At 42.2% G+C, this 15,365-nt stretch overlaps 1 protein-coding gene and 1 pseudogene across 2 annotated transcripts in view; one reads left to right on the top strand and one right to left on the bottom strand.

The window, feature by feature from the left end:
- SPATS2 (spermatogenesis associated serine rich 2) overlaps positions 1 to 15,365 on the bottom strand; it is a 139,987-nt gene that overhangs the window by 98,592 nt on the left and 26,030 nt on the right. The gene's annotated exons all lie outside the window — the stretch shown is intronic.
- LOC125130332 (60S ribosomal protein L34-like) lies at positions 13,326 to 13,691 on the top strand (annotated as a pseudogene).

Here is a 15,365-nt window from a genome sequence, read left to right as displayed (position 1 = left end):
TTTATTACCTGGCCCTTGACAGAAAAAAGTTGCTAATCCTTGGCTTAAAAGAAAGTAACGAAACTGTTATTGAAAGCTACAGGAAAGAAGAATCGTGTTAGATAATGGTGGAAAGTTTAGCAAAGCTGTCACCTGCAATAATGTAAAAAACAGAAAATATAACTAATGAACTGATACATCCGAGTAAGGAGATTTCCAGGCAGAATGTCTAAAGTGTCAACTGCTTTTTTTTTAGCTGTGTGCCACAAAGGACAGATAGAGAGCAATGAGGAAAAGAAGGAATTCTATAATTTCCAAGCAGAATATAGAGGAAACATAAAGGAGTCAGGACTTGAAGATCTGAAAACAAATATTTCTTATTCCCAGTCTTCTCATATAGCAAACATTTCTCAAATTAAGAAATGCCTCTGGGAGTTTCCTTGTGGCACAGTAGGTTAAGGATCCAGCATTGTCACTGCTGTGGGTTCCATCCCCGGCCCCAGAACTTTCATATGCTGCAGGCACAGCAGAAAGAAAGAAAAAGAAAAAAGGAATGCCTCTAGGCAAAGATCAAATCTCAGGCAGTGTCAGGAAAATATAGCCTAAAGATTAAACTTTTGTTTAGACCAAGGGCTACCAAACTTTTCATACAAAAGGCCAGATAAATATTTCAGGCCTTGAGGGTCATACACAGTCTCTGTTGAACATTCTTCTTATTCTTTTTTAACAACTCTTTACAAATGTAAAAACTTACCTTCACTCACTGGCCACAGTTTGCCTACCCCGTTGAGACTGAAGGGATTTAAGGTGGAGCCTCACAGATTCTTTCCAACAAAAGGCCTTTAAGATTCTTAAAGGTGTCGTCCCACAAAAGGCTTAAAGGAAGCTGACAGGGTTCAAGGCCATACTACCCCAAAGTACCATACCCTGGCATACTGAATATTTTAAGCTGAAGAATCTGGAGAAAACAGCCAAAAGAAGGTCACTCTGGCCCTTTCCCCCACCCTTCCTGGAAGAAAGGAGAAGGGCATCTCCAAAGACAAAAGGACACCGAGAGGAATCCTAACAAACAGGTCTTGCTAAACTGCCCCCAGTTTACTACACTTACTCCATGCTCTTTGATCTACCACGTTTCTCCACACTGTCCACTCTTCAAAGAACCCAGCATAAAAATACACAGGTTTAAACATTTCTTTTTGAGTCTTCATTTACAGCTCCCGTTTCATATAAAACTTAAATGTATACACATTTCTCTTAATCAGTCTCAGTTCAATTTTCAAACCCAGCCAGGGACCCTATGAGGTTCGAGGAAAGCTTTTCCTCCACTACAAAACCTAAAGTGGAGAAGGGCGTATATCCTTGTGTAAGTGTGACTTCTGTCTAATACAGCAAACCCTCAATAAGATTCACAGAGAATGTCATGTTCAAAAACACTGCCATCTTGGACTAAAAAAGAACAGAGACGGTACAAAGTGAAAAAAGGCTCTTGGGACCCCCAACCCCACATCACTGGAAACTCTGTGGACAGGAAACAGGCTGAGAACATTACTTACCTGCAAACACAAGATACATGTTATGGAAAAGGAAGAATAATCCAAAGGGCAAAACCAAGAGCTATAGAGGATGGTTCCTAGGCAGCAGGGGCTGAATCTTAATTGCCAAACTAGCGGTATGTGCCTGACTGGATTTCAGAATTGATGTGGACCGGAGTTCCGGTCGTGGCGCAGTGGTTAACGAATCCACTAGGAACCATGAGGTTGGCGGGTTCGGTCCCTGCCCTTGCTCAGTGGGTTAACGATCCGGCGTTGCCGTGAGCTGTGGTGTAGGTTGCAGATGCGGCTTGGATCCCGCGTTACTGTGGCTCTGGCGTAGGCCGGTGGCTACAGTTCCGATTGGACCCCTAGCCTGGGAACCTCCATATGCCGTGGGTGCAGCCCAAAGAAATAGCAAAAAGACAAAAAAAAAAAAAACTTTGGAGGCCTTGAGAAGTAGTGTTCATGTTTTGGGTGTAGGCAAAAGGTAAACTACTTTGTGGCCAGAGGGGAAACCTAAAGTGGCTTTGAAATAGGTCTGCAATATTCTTGATATTCCTCCCCGCAAGAACTGGAGTCTAAATCCCTTCCCTTTGAGTATGGGTTGGCCTTAGAGACTTGCTTGAGATGAATAAAATGCAGTAGAAGTGACACTGATTCTGAATTTAGGTCATAAAAGACAACAGAGTTCCCTTCTGGCCCTTTTACTCAGAACAAGTGCTCTTGGAGCCCCAAGCCTCCATGTAAGAAGTCTGGCTATCATGAAGTTCCTATGCTGAAAAAACTACACAGAAATAGAGCAAGACAGAGATGTTCATGTAGCTGCAACTATTCCAGCTTCTACCTAAGTGGACTTCCCTGCTCCAGCACCAGACATGTGAGTCTGCAAGGAAGCTCTGGAGGTAACTCCAGGCCCATCTAACTACAACTGCATGACAGATCTCACACAAGAACTAATTAGCTGAGCCAGTCAACATCCAGAACCGCAAGAATTTTTTTTTTTTTTTGTCTTTCTGCCTTTTCTAGGGCCGATCCTGCCGCATATGGAGGTTCCCAGGCTAGGGGTCGAATCGGAGCTGTAGCCACTGGCCTACGCCAGAGCTACAGCAATGCAGGATCCAAACCGCATCTGCAACCTACACCACAGCTCACGGCAACACCGGATCCTTAACCCACTGAGTGAGGCCAGGGATCGAACCCGAAACTTTGTGGTTCCTAGTCGTTAACCACTGCACCATGACAGACACTCCAGAACCACGAGAATTTTATGTCAAGTTTCGAGTGGTTTTGTTCCTTAGCAAAACTGACAGATAACTGTCACACGCCTGGAGATCCTAGCCTGAAATGTTGGAAGGTCAAACTTAGTCTGTCTTTCTTCTATGCTATCAACCAAATAACATCAAACATCAAACAATATTTTTATGCTCACCCAGCTCCTTCTTCTTCTTCCCCTTGCTGAAATATTTGATTTGACCATGGTAAAAAATATGTATGACTGAGCTAAATGTATATAATTACAATGTGACAAGTACCATGTTTTGAATTGTATGTCGGTCTAACTTTAAGTGAAATCACCTACGTTTACACACACACAGGCAACGGTTTGCTGCTTACCAGCATATTATTTCACTTACTTTACAAGTCTTTTTTTAAATGATTAAATAATTTGAGACTGGTAGTCATACTACCTCCTCTGCAACATAACACTAATTTGCAGTGTTTTAAAATAGCTATACCTGGAGTTCCCATCGTGGCTCAGTGGTTAATGAATCCAACTACGAACCATGAAGTTGCAGGTTCGATCCCTGGCCTTGCTCAGTGGGTTAACGATCCGGCGTGGCAGTGAGCTGTAGTGTAGGTCGCAGATGCGGTTTGGATCCCGCGTTGCAGTGGCTCTGGCGTAGGCTGGTGGCTACAGCTCCAATTAGACCCCTAGCCTGGGAACCTCCACAGGCCGTGGGAGCGGCCCTAGAAAAGGCAAAAAGACAAAAATAAAAATAAAAAATAAAAAAAATAAAATAGTTATACCTGCAGCAGAACTAAAATCATCACCATTAATATACAATAACCACTTCTCTAAGGTCTCTTCATTGTTAGATGCCATGATCTAAGTTCAGCGAAAATAAATCTTTTGCATTTGAAGATATACAATTCAATATGTTTTAGATCACTGGCAGGGAATTTAATGCTCTAGCTCTTAGAAGAAAAAAAGGAATTTGATGGTCACAGATTAAAAACATGGTTAAGCTCAACTTCTGTAGAGAAACGAAAACAGCTGAGCCAAGAACTAATTGGCCCCAGTAGAGCGGCAGAAGGTACTGTGAAAGAGGAAGAGTAAAGAGGCCTGAAGCCAAAGTAACTTACTCTGAAAATATAATTACTTCTCCATTGTATAAGCACTTCCAACCAGACAAGTTAAGGAAAAAAGCCTTCATCTTCTATGAAACCAAGTAACTAAAACATCCTAAATTATTTAGCAGTTTAATTAACCTTTTTTCTCTCTTCCCTAGACTGTCACATGTTTGAATTTTTTTAGCAAGCAAGCATTGAGAAGAAAAAAATCAAACATAATCATCAGTTTGAGAGGAAATTTTAAAGAATAAAACACATGTTCTGCTTTGGATATGAGTCTCTAAACACTGAGAAATACACAGACCCCCGATATATATGTAATGTATATACACACCCAGTTAATACACTACATACACCAAGTTCGGGTAATCAGCAGGAGAGAAAAGAGGGTGGAGAAGGTCAGTATGCAAAACTGACTATTTAACCCACAATATGCCTGAGGTTCTGGGTCCTGAGAGCCGAGTCATCTCATACAAAGGGAGAAGAAAGACTCTCTCCTGCACATCAGGCAGAATTTTAGGGCTTATACAAATTCTGAAACAATAAAGATCACTCTTCCCACACCAAGTCCACAACGACCTAATTCTTCCTTCCTCATTCAAAAGTCCCTCAATAAAACCGACTTCAGGTGTCAGAAAAACACTAAAGTCAAGAACTAAGTCACATTAAAGAATGAATATTTGAGAGCCCCTAACCTTTCCATGAGATATAAGATTGTAAACAGTATAAGGCAATATAGCGGAAAAAATTCTGGTTCCCCCCCCCCAAAATTTCTTTTAAGCTCTACATCAGAGAGATGGGGCCATTATACCAGCACCTAGTACAGGGACAAGACACTACTGAACATTCAAAACTCTGCATAAAGGAGTATTTTGCTTGTATTCCCCATAGAAGAGGCATTCTAGCTCCATCCTATCCCTAATGGGCTCCATAACCTTGGGCAAGGTACTGGAGCTCTCAAGCTTTAGTTTCCCTTAAACAACATAAAATGAGGTGAGGAGGGACTGGGGAATGACTCTCCTGAGGGCAATGACTCTGTCTTACTCACCTCTGTATCCCAGGGTCTAATACAGTGGCTAGGGTGCGTTCAAATATTTACTGGACACAATTTCTTCCAGGCCTGATTCCATAATCCTTTATCATTTTTAAGTTAGTTTTCTAAGTATACAGTATTTCAGTCCAATAAGCAGCAGACTTAAGATTCTTCCTCTGCACTGAGTTCAGTTACCAGTAAAGGCCTTTTAAAACTAAAACATTTCAGGTAGTTCCCTGGTGGCCGAGTGGTTAAGAATTCGGCATTTGCCACTGCTATGGCTTGGGTTCAATCCCAGGTCGGGGAATTCCATAGGCCACAAGTATGGCCAAAAAAAACCCTAAACTAAAACACTTTTAAAATCTCCACCACACTACACAGGTGCTTTTGCCTGACTGATACTATTATCTCTCAGATGAAGCTTTTAAAAAGGTAAGATTCAGATAAATGATGCCGGAAGCAATACAGTTTTCCAGATTCTTCTGAGCTGGCTTTTTTCAAGTTTGACTTCATTATGCTACTTAAAACACTATTAGAAGTACCTGAAATAACCAGGTTAATCCATTTGTAATCCAAAAATATATTCCAGGGAGTTCCCAATGTGGCTCAGTGGTAACAAACCTGACTAGAATCCATGAGGATGCAGGTTCAATCCCTTGCCTCGTTCAGTGGGTTAAAGATCCAGCGTTGCTTCGAGATGTGGTGTAGGTCTAAGGCATGGCTCAGATCCCACACTGCTGCAGCTGTGGTGTAAGTCAGCAGCTGTGGCTCTGATTCGACCCCTAGCCTGGGAACTTACATATGCCACAGGTGTGGCCCTAAAAAGACAAAAACAAAACAAAACAAGTCTTCCAAAATCAAATACACATGTGTTATTATTATTATCTATCCACATGCTCATCCTTTAGCATAAATAATTCCAAAATATATCCATTTATTTAGGCTTATGTTTTTCACAGCATACAACCAACAACTACCACCTATTTAGAGTGCTTCCTTTCTGAAGCACTATTATAAAAGGTAACATTTAAAAGGATCTTATGTCTTTGGGACACTATTACTCCAAATTAAGTGTAGCCTTCAGAATGCTGGTGCATCTCTGCTATCAGATAGTAATGACTGTAAAAAATTCAAGAACTTCAAACAGATGGAAAGATATACCATGTTCTTGGGTTGGAAAAATTCATATTGTCAAAATGACTATACTACCCAAGGCAGTCTACAGATTCAGTGCACTCCCTATCAAATCACCAACAGCATTCTTCACAGAACTAGAACAAAAAAAAAATTTTTTAACTTGTGTGGAAACACAAACACACCAAACAGCCGAAGCAATCTAGAAAAAGAAAAACGGACCTGGAAGAATCAGGCTCCCTAACTTCAGACTATACTGCAAAGCTACAGTCATCAAAACAGTATGGGACTAGCACAAAAACAGAAATACGTTTCAGTAAAACAGCATAGAAAGCCCAGAAATAAACTCATGCACCTATGGCAACTAATCTATGACAAAGGAAGCAAGAATATACAATGGAGGAAAGACAGTCTCTTCAACAAGCAGTGCTGGGAAAACTAGCCAGCTATATGTAAAAGCATGATATTAGAATATTCTCTAATACAAACACAAAAATAAACTCAAAATGCATTAAAGACCTAAACACAAGGCTGGATACTATAAAATTCCTGGAAGAAAACATAGGCAGAACACTCTTTGACATAAATCATAGCAATATCCTGGTTGATCCACCTGCTAGAGGAATGATAATAAAAATAGATATAAATAAATGGGACCTAATTAAACTTAAAAGCTTTTGCACAGCAAAGGAAACCATAAACAAAAGGAGAAGACAACCCACAGAATGAGAGAAAATCTTTGCAGATGAAGCAACCAACAAGGGATTAATCTCCAAAATATACAAACATCTCATGCAGCTTTATATCAAAAAAACTAAACAAATCAATAAAAATGGACAGAAGATATAAACAAGCACTTCTCCAAAGAAGACATAAAGGGAAGTTCCCTTGTGGTGCAGCAAGTTAAGGATCCAGCATTGCCACAGCTATGGCACAGGTCGCAACTGTGGCACAGGTTCAATCCCTGGCCTGGGAGGAACATCCACATGCTTCAAGTGCAGCCAAAAAAAAAAAAAAAAAGGAACAATAAAACGACAATATACAGATGGCCAAAAAGCACACGAAAAGATGCTTAACATCATTAATTACTACAGAAATGCAAATCAAAACTACAATGAGGTATCACCTCATACCCGTCAGAACAGCCATCATCAAAAAGTCTACAAACAATAAATGCTGGAGAGAGTATGGAGAAAGGGGAACCCTCCTACACTGTTGGTGGGTACATAAATTAATGCAGTCATTAGGGAGAAAAGTAAGGAGATTCCTTAAAAAACTAAATATAGAACTACCATATGACCCAGCAATCCACCTCCTGGGCATATATCTGGACAAAATATAATTCAAAAAGATACACATACCCCCAAAGTTCGTTGCAGCACTATTTACAATAGCCAAGACATGGAAGCATCCTAAATGTCTATCTACAAAGGAATAAAGAAAATGTGGTACATATATACAATAAAATATTACTTAGCCATAAAAAAGAATGAAATATACCATTTGTAGTAACATGGATGAACCTAGACTATCATATTGAGTGAAATAAGTCAAGCAGAGAAAGACAAATATCATATGATATCACTTATATGTGGAATCTAATTTTAAAATGATACAAAAGAACATTTATAAAACAGAAACAAACTCACAGATTTCAAAATCAAACTTATGGTTAACCCCAGGGGAAACCATGGAGGGGATAAATTAGGAGGATGAGAATAACATACACACACTACTGTATATAAAATAGACAGTTAAGAAGTTCCTGTCGTGGCACAACGGAAACGAATCTGACCAGGAACCATGAGGTTTTGGGTTCAATTCCTGGCCTCTCTCAGTGGGTTAAGGATCTGGCGTTGTCATGAGCTGTGGTGTAGGTCAGACACGGCTTGGATCTGGAGTTGCTGTGGCAATGGCACAGGCCAGCAGCTACAGCTCCAATTAGACCCTTAGCCTGGGAACCTCCACATGCCATGGGTGCAGCCCCAAAAAGACAAAAACTAAATAAAATTAAATTAAAAATTAAAAAATAAAATAGATAGTTAAAAAGGACCTACTGTATAGCACAAGGAAATCTACTCGATAGTCTATTATAACCTACATGGGAAAAAAATGGATACATGCATATATATAATGGATTTACTTTGCTATACACCTGAAACTAATACAACATTGTAAGTCAACTATACTCCAACAAAATTTAAAAATAAAAAAAAAAGAACTTCAGCTGGAACAAATTATTATGGCTGACATATTCCCAACTTATCCTAATTTTTAAAGTCTAATAACAACTTTTGAAATATTAACCCATACACTCACTAGCAATTCGTAGTCTTTACCCTGCTAATGAGCACTTAATGTTCATTCACTAACCTCCTAGCAACATATGGAGGTTCCCAGGCTAGGGGTCGAATTGGAGCTACAGCTGCTGGCCAATGCCACAGCCACAGCAATGCCAGATCCAAGCCGAGTCTGCAGCCTACACCACAGCTCACGGCAACACCAAATATTAACCCACTGAGCGAGGCCAGGGATTGAACCCGCATCCTAATGGATGCTAGTTGGGTTCGTTTCCAATAAGCCACCACAGGAACTCCAGGTTATGTTCTAATTAAGCTTTACTTACAAAGACAGATAGCAGGAGATTTTTGCCTCACCAATCCCTGGTCTATGTCTACAGGGAGAGAGCAGCAAGGCAAATTTTTAGGAATAAAATTAAATTTTCTATTTTATTTTATTTATTTATTTGTCTTTTTGCATTTCTTGGGCCGCTCCCGCAGCATATGGAAGTTCCCAGGCTAGGGGTGGAATCGGAGCTGTAGCTGCCAGCCTATACCAGAGCCACGGCAACTCGGGATCTGAGCCTCAGCTGCAACCTACAGCACAGCTCATGGCAATGCCGGATCCTTAACCCACTGAGTAAGGCCAGGAATCAAACCTGCAACCTCATGGTTCCTAGTCGGATTCGTTAACCACTGAGCCACGACGGAAACTCCAAAATTTTTTATTTTTTTAATTATTTTATTTTATTGTTTTTTAGGGCCACACCCGCAGCACATGGAGATTCCCACGCTAGGGGTCTAATTGGAGCTGTAGCTGCCAGCCTACACCACAGCCACAGCAATGCAGGATCCAAGCCACGTCTGCAACCTGCAACACAGCTCACGGCAATGCCGGATCCTTAACCCACTGAGCAAGGCCAGGGATTGAACTCGAAATCTCATGGTTACTAGGTAGATTCATTTCCGCTGCGCCACAGTGGGAACTCCTAAAGTTAAACTTTTTAAATTAAAATACACATCCATACACACAGTCTATTAGATGCTGATTAAGTGCTATGGAGAAAAATAGAGTAGGATCAAGAGGATAAGGAGACCCAGGGCTTGACTAACAGGATATTTGAGCCTGGCACCTAAAGAAAGAAAGAGGAAAAGTCATGCTACCTCCATAGGAAAACTGTTTCAGGGAGATGTAATAGCAAGTATAAAGGCTTGGAAGAAGAAGAATCTGGCGTCTCAGAAAAACAGCAAGGATGTCACTGTGCCTAGAGGGACGTGAGCAGAGGAGTCAGAAAATTATGCCAGAGAGGTAAACTAAGGCCAGGCTCTGTGCAATCTTTTACGGCCACTGTCAGAACTTGGTCTTTTACTCTGAGATGGAAAGCCCCTGGAAGCTTTTAAGCAAAGGAATGACAACCGACCTTGACTGACTTTTTAGGGGACCACTCCGAATGACTGTTGAGAAGTACAGCTGATTCACGATGTTAATGTTAGTTTCTGCTGTACAGCAAAGTGATCCAGTTATAACTGAATCTCTCTTTTTTCCATATTCTTTTCCACTATGCTTTATCATAGGACACTGAATAGAGTTCTCTGTGCTATAGAGTAGGATCTTGTTGTCACTGGAATTTTTTTCTTTTTGTGGACATTCCCTGACCAGGGATAGAACGCACGCTGCAGTTGTGACCTGCGCCACAGCTGTGGCAATGCTGGACCCTTAACCCACTGAGCCACCACTGAACTTCTTGGAATTTCCTAAAAAATATTTTCAATCTACCGTTGGTAGAACCCGCAGATACGGAGGGTCAACTACATTTACTATAAGAACAAACAGCCATGCATATATGTCAGTAATTCCTCAAGGCATTTGTAATAACACAAAATATTTCTAATTCCCTTTAGTTATATTAAATGTAATTAATTTTAAATGACATTTAAAAATTTTTTCTTTTTTTGCTTTTTAGGGCTGTACCTGCAGCATATGGACGTTCCCAGGCTAGGGATCTAATAGGAGATGTGGCTGCTGGCCTACGCCACAACCACAGCAACGAGGGATCCGAGCCAGATCTGCGACCTACACCACAGCTCATGGCAATGCCAGATCCTTAACCCACTGAGTGAAGACAGGGATCGAACCCGCAACCTCATAGTTATTAGTCGGATCCGTTTCCGCTGCGCCACAATGGGAACTCCTAAAAATATTTCTAATAAAAATGGGAGGAATGTTATGTAAAAGAATAAATATCAACTACTTGAAATTTTTATGTATATATTATTTTCACAGGATTTGTCACAAGGGAGCAAATGAAATTACAAACATGAACATCATTTAATAAACATTCACTTGGGATTCACCCTGGGCTGGAAATGATAGATACAAGAAGAAGCAAGTCAAGCTCAAGTCTCTTCTTAAGAGGTGAAAATATAAACAACTAATTATAATACAATGTGATCAGTGGAATGAAAACAAATTTGGGATTAACACATCTGGGTTTGAATTTTGCCACCATTCTTGGCTTGCAGTTTGAGCTGCTAACTATGCTTAGCTTGCTGACCACTCAAAGACAGGCAGCAGAAGTTCCCGTCTTGGCGCAGCGTAAATGAACCCAACTAGGAACCATGAGGTTGCGGGTTCGACCCCTGGCCTTGCTCAGTGACCTGGCGTTGCCGTGAGCTGTGGTGTAGGCCACAGATGCGCTTGGATCTGGCATTGCTGTGGCTGTGGTGCAGGCTGGTAGCAACAGCTTTGATTCGACCCCTAGCCTGGGAACCTCCATATGCCTCGGTTACAGCCCTACAAAGACAAAAGACAAAAAAAAAAAAAAAAAGACAGGCAGCAGTGCAGCTGTACTGGTGAGCATAGCTGCCTCCCAAGAACAGGCAGCAGACCAGACCTATGGGCAGGAGTTCACCAACCGCTGGTATACAGGAATACTGGGGATTAGGACATGGATCAGAATAGATGATTCTGTGCCCTGTTCCCCTGGGTAAGATAAGATTTGCAAGTTGGAGAGGCAAACGTGACTGGACATGCAGCTTTCCTCCCTTGTCTCTTTGCTTGGCTAATTCCTGCTTATCTTTCGGGTCTCTGACTGTCACAGACTCCAGAACCTGCCCTCTTCCCCTCCCTACCCCCACCAGAGACCAATCCAAGACCTTTCCCACAGACTCCCAAAGGCCCTCACTACTTCTATCAGAGAGCTCGCCTTAAACTGCGCTCTCCTTTGTCTTTCCTGCTGGATTAGAAATCCAGGAAAGCAGGAACCTATCCACTTGCTCTCCCAAGCATCTAGTCCAGTGCCTGGCACACAGAAGGTTCTGGGAAACATCCACTGAAATGAATGACTCCAGCCACAGCTCTTTCAGGAACCTGTCAGGACACAGATCCTTGGGAAGCTTCTCTCCTCCAAACAGGACTTTCCTCTTCCCTCACAGGGCATAGGCCAAACTCTTTCCCTCTTCTAACTCCTGTTTCCTTGGCCAGATTTAAGGAACTGAAAGCTAATTCTGCATTAAACCTCTTCCCTCCCTTCCCTTTCCAACGCTAAAGCCGAGCCCCTCCCCCACTTCCTTTCTGTAATCACGCTGTCATTTCCCCAGCAAGCTAGCAACAACATCATTTACCAGTTTCCAGGATATTTAAGAATAGGGTACTGAAAACATCCAAATTTCCTACTTTTCAGTAAGAAAAGGGAGAAAACAGATGCAGGGAAGGTAAACAGGAAATAGAACTAGGAATTCTAGTTTTTGAAGAGCAGCATTAACGGTTTTGGACTGCAGATCACTTGGGCCCCAGGAGTAGAAAGCTAGGCGAGCCACAGGGCTCCAGCTCTCCGCCCTTCCCCAGGCTCTACACCAGCACCAGTAGAAAAGGATCTTCACTCTGCAGCTTCTTCCCATGCCTCTATCCTGCATCTGCTTATACTATAATTTGCCTAGAAATATCAAGACTCATCTCATTACAATCTCTAGCCCTCCTCGTATCACTCAATACAAGAATCCCAGGACCCTGGACTCATTCCAAACCCTCCAGCTCTCATCCCCCTATGGTTAACCAACCCCCTGCCCCACTCCTCCCTCAATTCCTGAAATCTTCTCAGCACATCCTCTGGAACTCATCAGCAACATCGCCTGTATCTCCAACCCCTTGTCGAATGATCCCTTCACCTTTTCGCTCTAACCGAAATCTAATTGCTGAGGCACTGCTCTCTCTCCAGGGCCGGTCGGTCTGGGGTTCTCTCTCCCACACCGCTTCGACTACTGGGTCTAGAGGTAGAAGAAGGATACTCACCTTGTACCCTGTTTCTGCTTCCGGATTCTTCCCCTTTCATCCTTCCTAAAAAACCCCCTGGTCAGACCATACGTCCAACCTCCCCACCTGTTACAACATTCATCTCGATCAGCTGGTTGACACTTCTCCAGCCTCAGAGCTTTTAGTGCCTCCCTCACTGGCCTGTGGTAATTCCTGGTGACTTCCAAACGTTCACCTAGATGACTGATGTTGATGCCCTGACCCCTCAGCTCCTTCGCCTCCTCGCCCGCAAGGATCTTGTCCTCTCCCCTACTTCAGCCACAGGCCCCCTTGGTCAGCATCCTGGAACGCGTCCATAGGGTGATGACAGTCCCTCAGGACCTCCACTTCACCTGCATCCCCCTCTCCAATCATCCCTTCCTATCTCTTCAGGTCGCCCCCTCTCGCTCCCTCTCCCTCTAGCACCCCAACTCCAACAATACTTGGACTTCAACAGAATTTACAAGCCATTGATCCCACTCCTCTCTCAAGGCCTCGTTTCCCTTAGAGCTCGAGGTCCACCATTACAACAACTCCCTTCCACGCGCCTCCAGATTCTTGCACCTCCCTCACTCTATCAGGCCTGCCCGGCAAAACACAGACCCTTGTTAACTACAACTCCCTGTCAAACAGCTAAACACTTTACGGCATTCAAGAGACAACTGCCGTCATAGCTCACCTCTGAAGAGCTTTCTCTTTCCTCTTCCAGGGACAGACAGTATCTAGAAGTATTCAGAATGATCCACCGTGAGACACCCTGTCATAGGCTATCTTACAATACAGCCTCTACCAAAACCAGGCTGTCCCAAATCCTCGATAACAGAATTGTTTGCCTTCAAACCAAGACGGTTCGGAAAGCACCAAAATCAACATATGGCAGGTGCCTAGACCGACTCCAGGGAGTTTACGCTGTGAGACCTAAAGTTTCCTATGCGGAAACCTAAAACATGTCAGCAGGGCTACCGCAGCCCCAGGTGTGCTAAAGGTGTCCATGACAGGACCGAATGTGCTTTTCCAATTGAGGAGCAGAAAATCATTCCGAGGGTATAAAGGCACAAACACAGAGTCAAAACACTAAATTTTTAAAATGAAGCCTTGAGTAATAAAAAAATAAAAAGCCAAAAAAAAAATAGAAAAGAAAAAGAGAAAGACAATTAGAAATTTGAAAAGTGATAGGATATTTGATATTAAGAAGCTGTTAAATTCTTGGGTATGGTAGCGGTACTTTTCTAAGTGTCCATATCTTTTAGAGATACAATATGAAATATTTATGCATAAAACATGATGTCTGGGAATCCTTCAAAATAATATGAAGGGTAGAAGTAGGTAAAGTAGGTAAGACTACCATGAGTTAATATTTGTTGAAGCTGTGTGATGAGAACATGAGCGTTCTATTTCTTTTCTATATTTAAAATTTACCCTATTAAAATGATTTTTAAAATACAGCTGCTTCTCTACTTTATGGCTGCACCATGCAACTAAATATGGCTTTGAAAAGAAGAAAATAAAAACAAATATACCTTTATATTAAACAGTCTCAACTTAAAATTCACAATCACTGGGGAGTCCCCACTGTGACTCAGGGTAATGAACCCTACTAGTATACATGAGGATTCAGCTTTGATCTCCGGCCTCACTCAGTGGATTAAGGATCCACCGTTGCTGTGAGCTGTGGTGTAGGTCACAGATGAGGTCTGGATCCTGTGTTGCTGTGGCTGTGGCATAGGCTGGCAGCTGCAGCTCCGATTAGACCCCTAGCCTGGGAACTTCCATGTGCCACACATGCAGCCCTAAAAAAGCAAAAAATAAATAAATAAATAAATAATTTTTAAAAATTTAAAATAAAAATAAAATTCACAATCACTAACTTCAAATGGTGTCATAGCTCAGCATGACAGTCCTGTAACTTTTGCCTCATCCATCCATTCTCCCACGCACCCCTATAGGTCCATTTTCTTGTCATTCCCTTCCTCAAGCCATCAACACCTCTCCATCTTCACCCCCAGCTGCCGCCCTTCCTTCCATTTTCTCGGTAAACTAAGAAGCAATCTCCACCACTATCAGCGCTGGTTCCCATGTGGCATGTCTTCCCACCTGTTAGTCACTGGGATCAACTGACTGCTGCTATCTAAAGCCAGTACCTCCACTTGAATACCAGACCTCAAGCCCTCCTGCCCAGCCATTCCCCCTCTCACTTCTACATCAGCACTCTTTCCCTCTCTACTGGCATTGCATTAATACAGTCTTACTTCTCCCATTTTATTTTTAGTTTTTTATTGAGGTATAACTGACAAATAACAACACTTCATTAGTTTCAGGCAAACAATTATTTCTCCCTATTTATTTACTATTTTTTTTTTGTCTTTTGAGGGCCACACTCATGGCATATGGAGGTTCCCAGGCTAGGGGTTGAATTGGAGCTACACCAGAGCCACAGCACCTCGGGATCTGAGCTGCATCTGCAACCTACACCACAGCTCACAGCAACACCGGATCCTTAACCCATTGAACAAGGCCAGAGAATGAACCTGCATCCTCATGGATGCTAGTCAGATTCATTTCCGCTAAACCACAAGGGAACTCCGTTATTTCTTCCTTTTTAAAAGACAAGTCTTGAAAGGATAAACAACAAATTCCTACCGTTTAGCACAGAGAATTATATCCAATCTCCTGGAATAGACTATGATGGAAAAGAATATAAAAGAGAATGTACACGAGAGTTCCCTTCGTAGCTCAGCGGAAACGAATCTGAGTAGTACCCACGA

The sequence above is a fragment of the Phacochoerus africanus genome, chromosome 7 (assembly GCF_016906955.1).
Source record: "Phacochoerus africanus isolate WHEZ1 chromosome 7, ROS_Pafr_v1, whole genome shotgun sequence".
Classification (NCBI taxonomy): domain Eukaryota; kingdom Metazoa; phylum Chordata; class Mammalia; order Artiodactyla; family Suidae; genus Phacochoerus; species Phacochoerus africanus.
The sequence above is the reverse complement of the archived record's forward strand: the minus strand, read 5'-3'. Positions and strand labels throughout refer to the sequence as shown.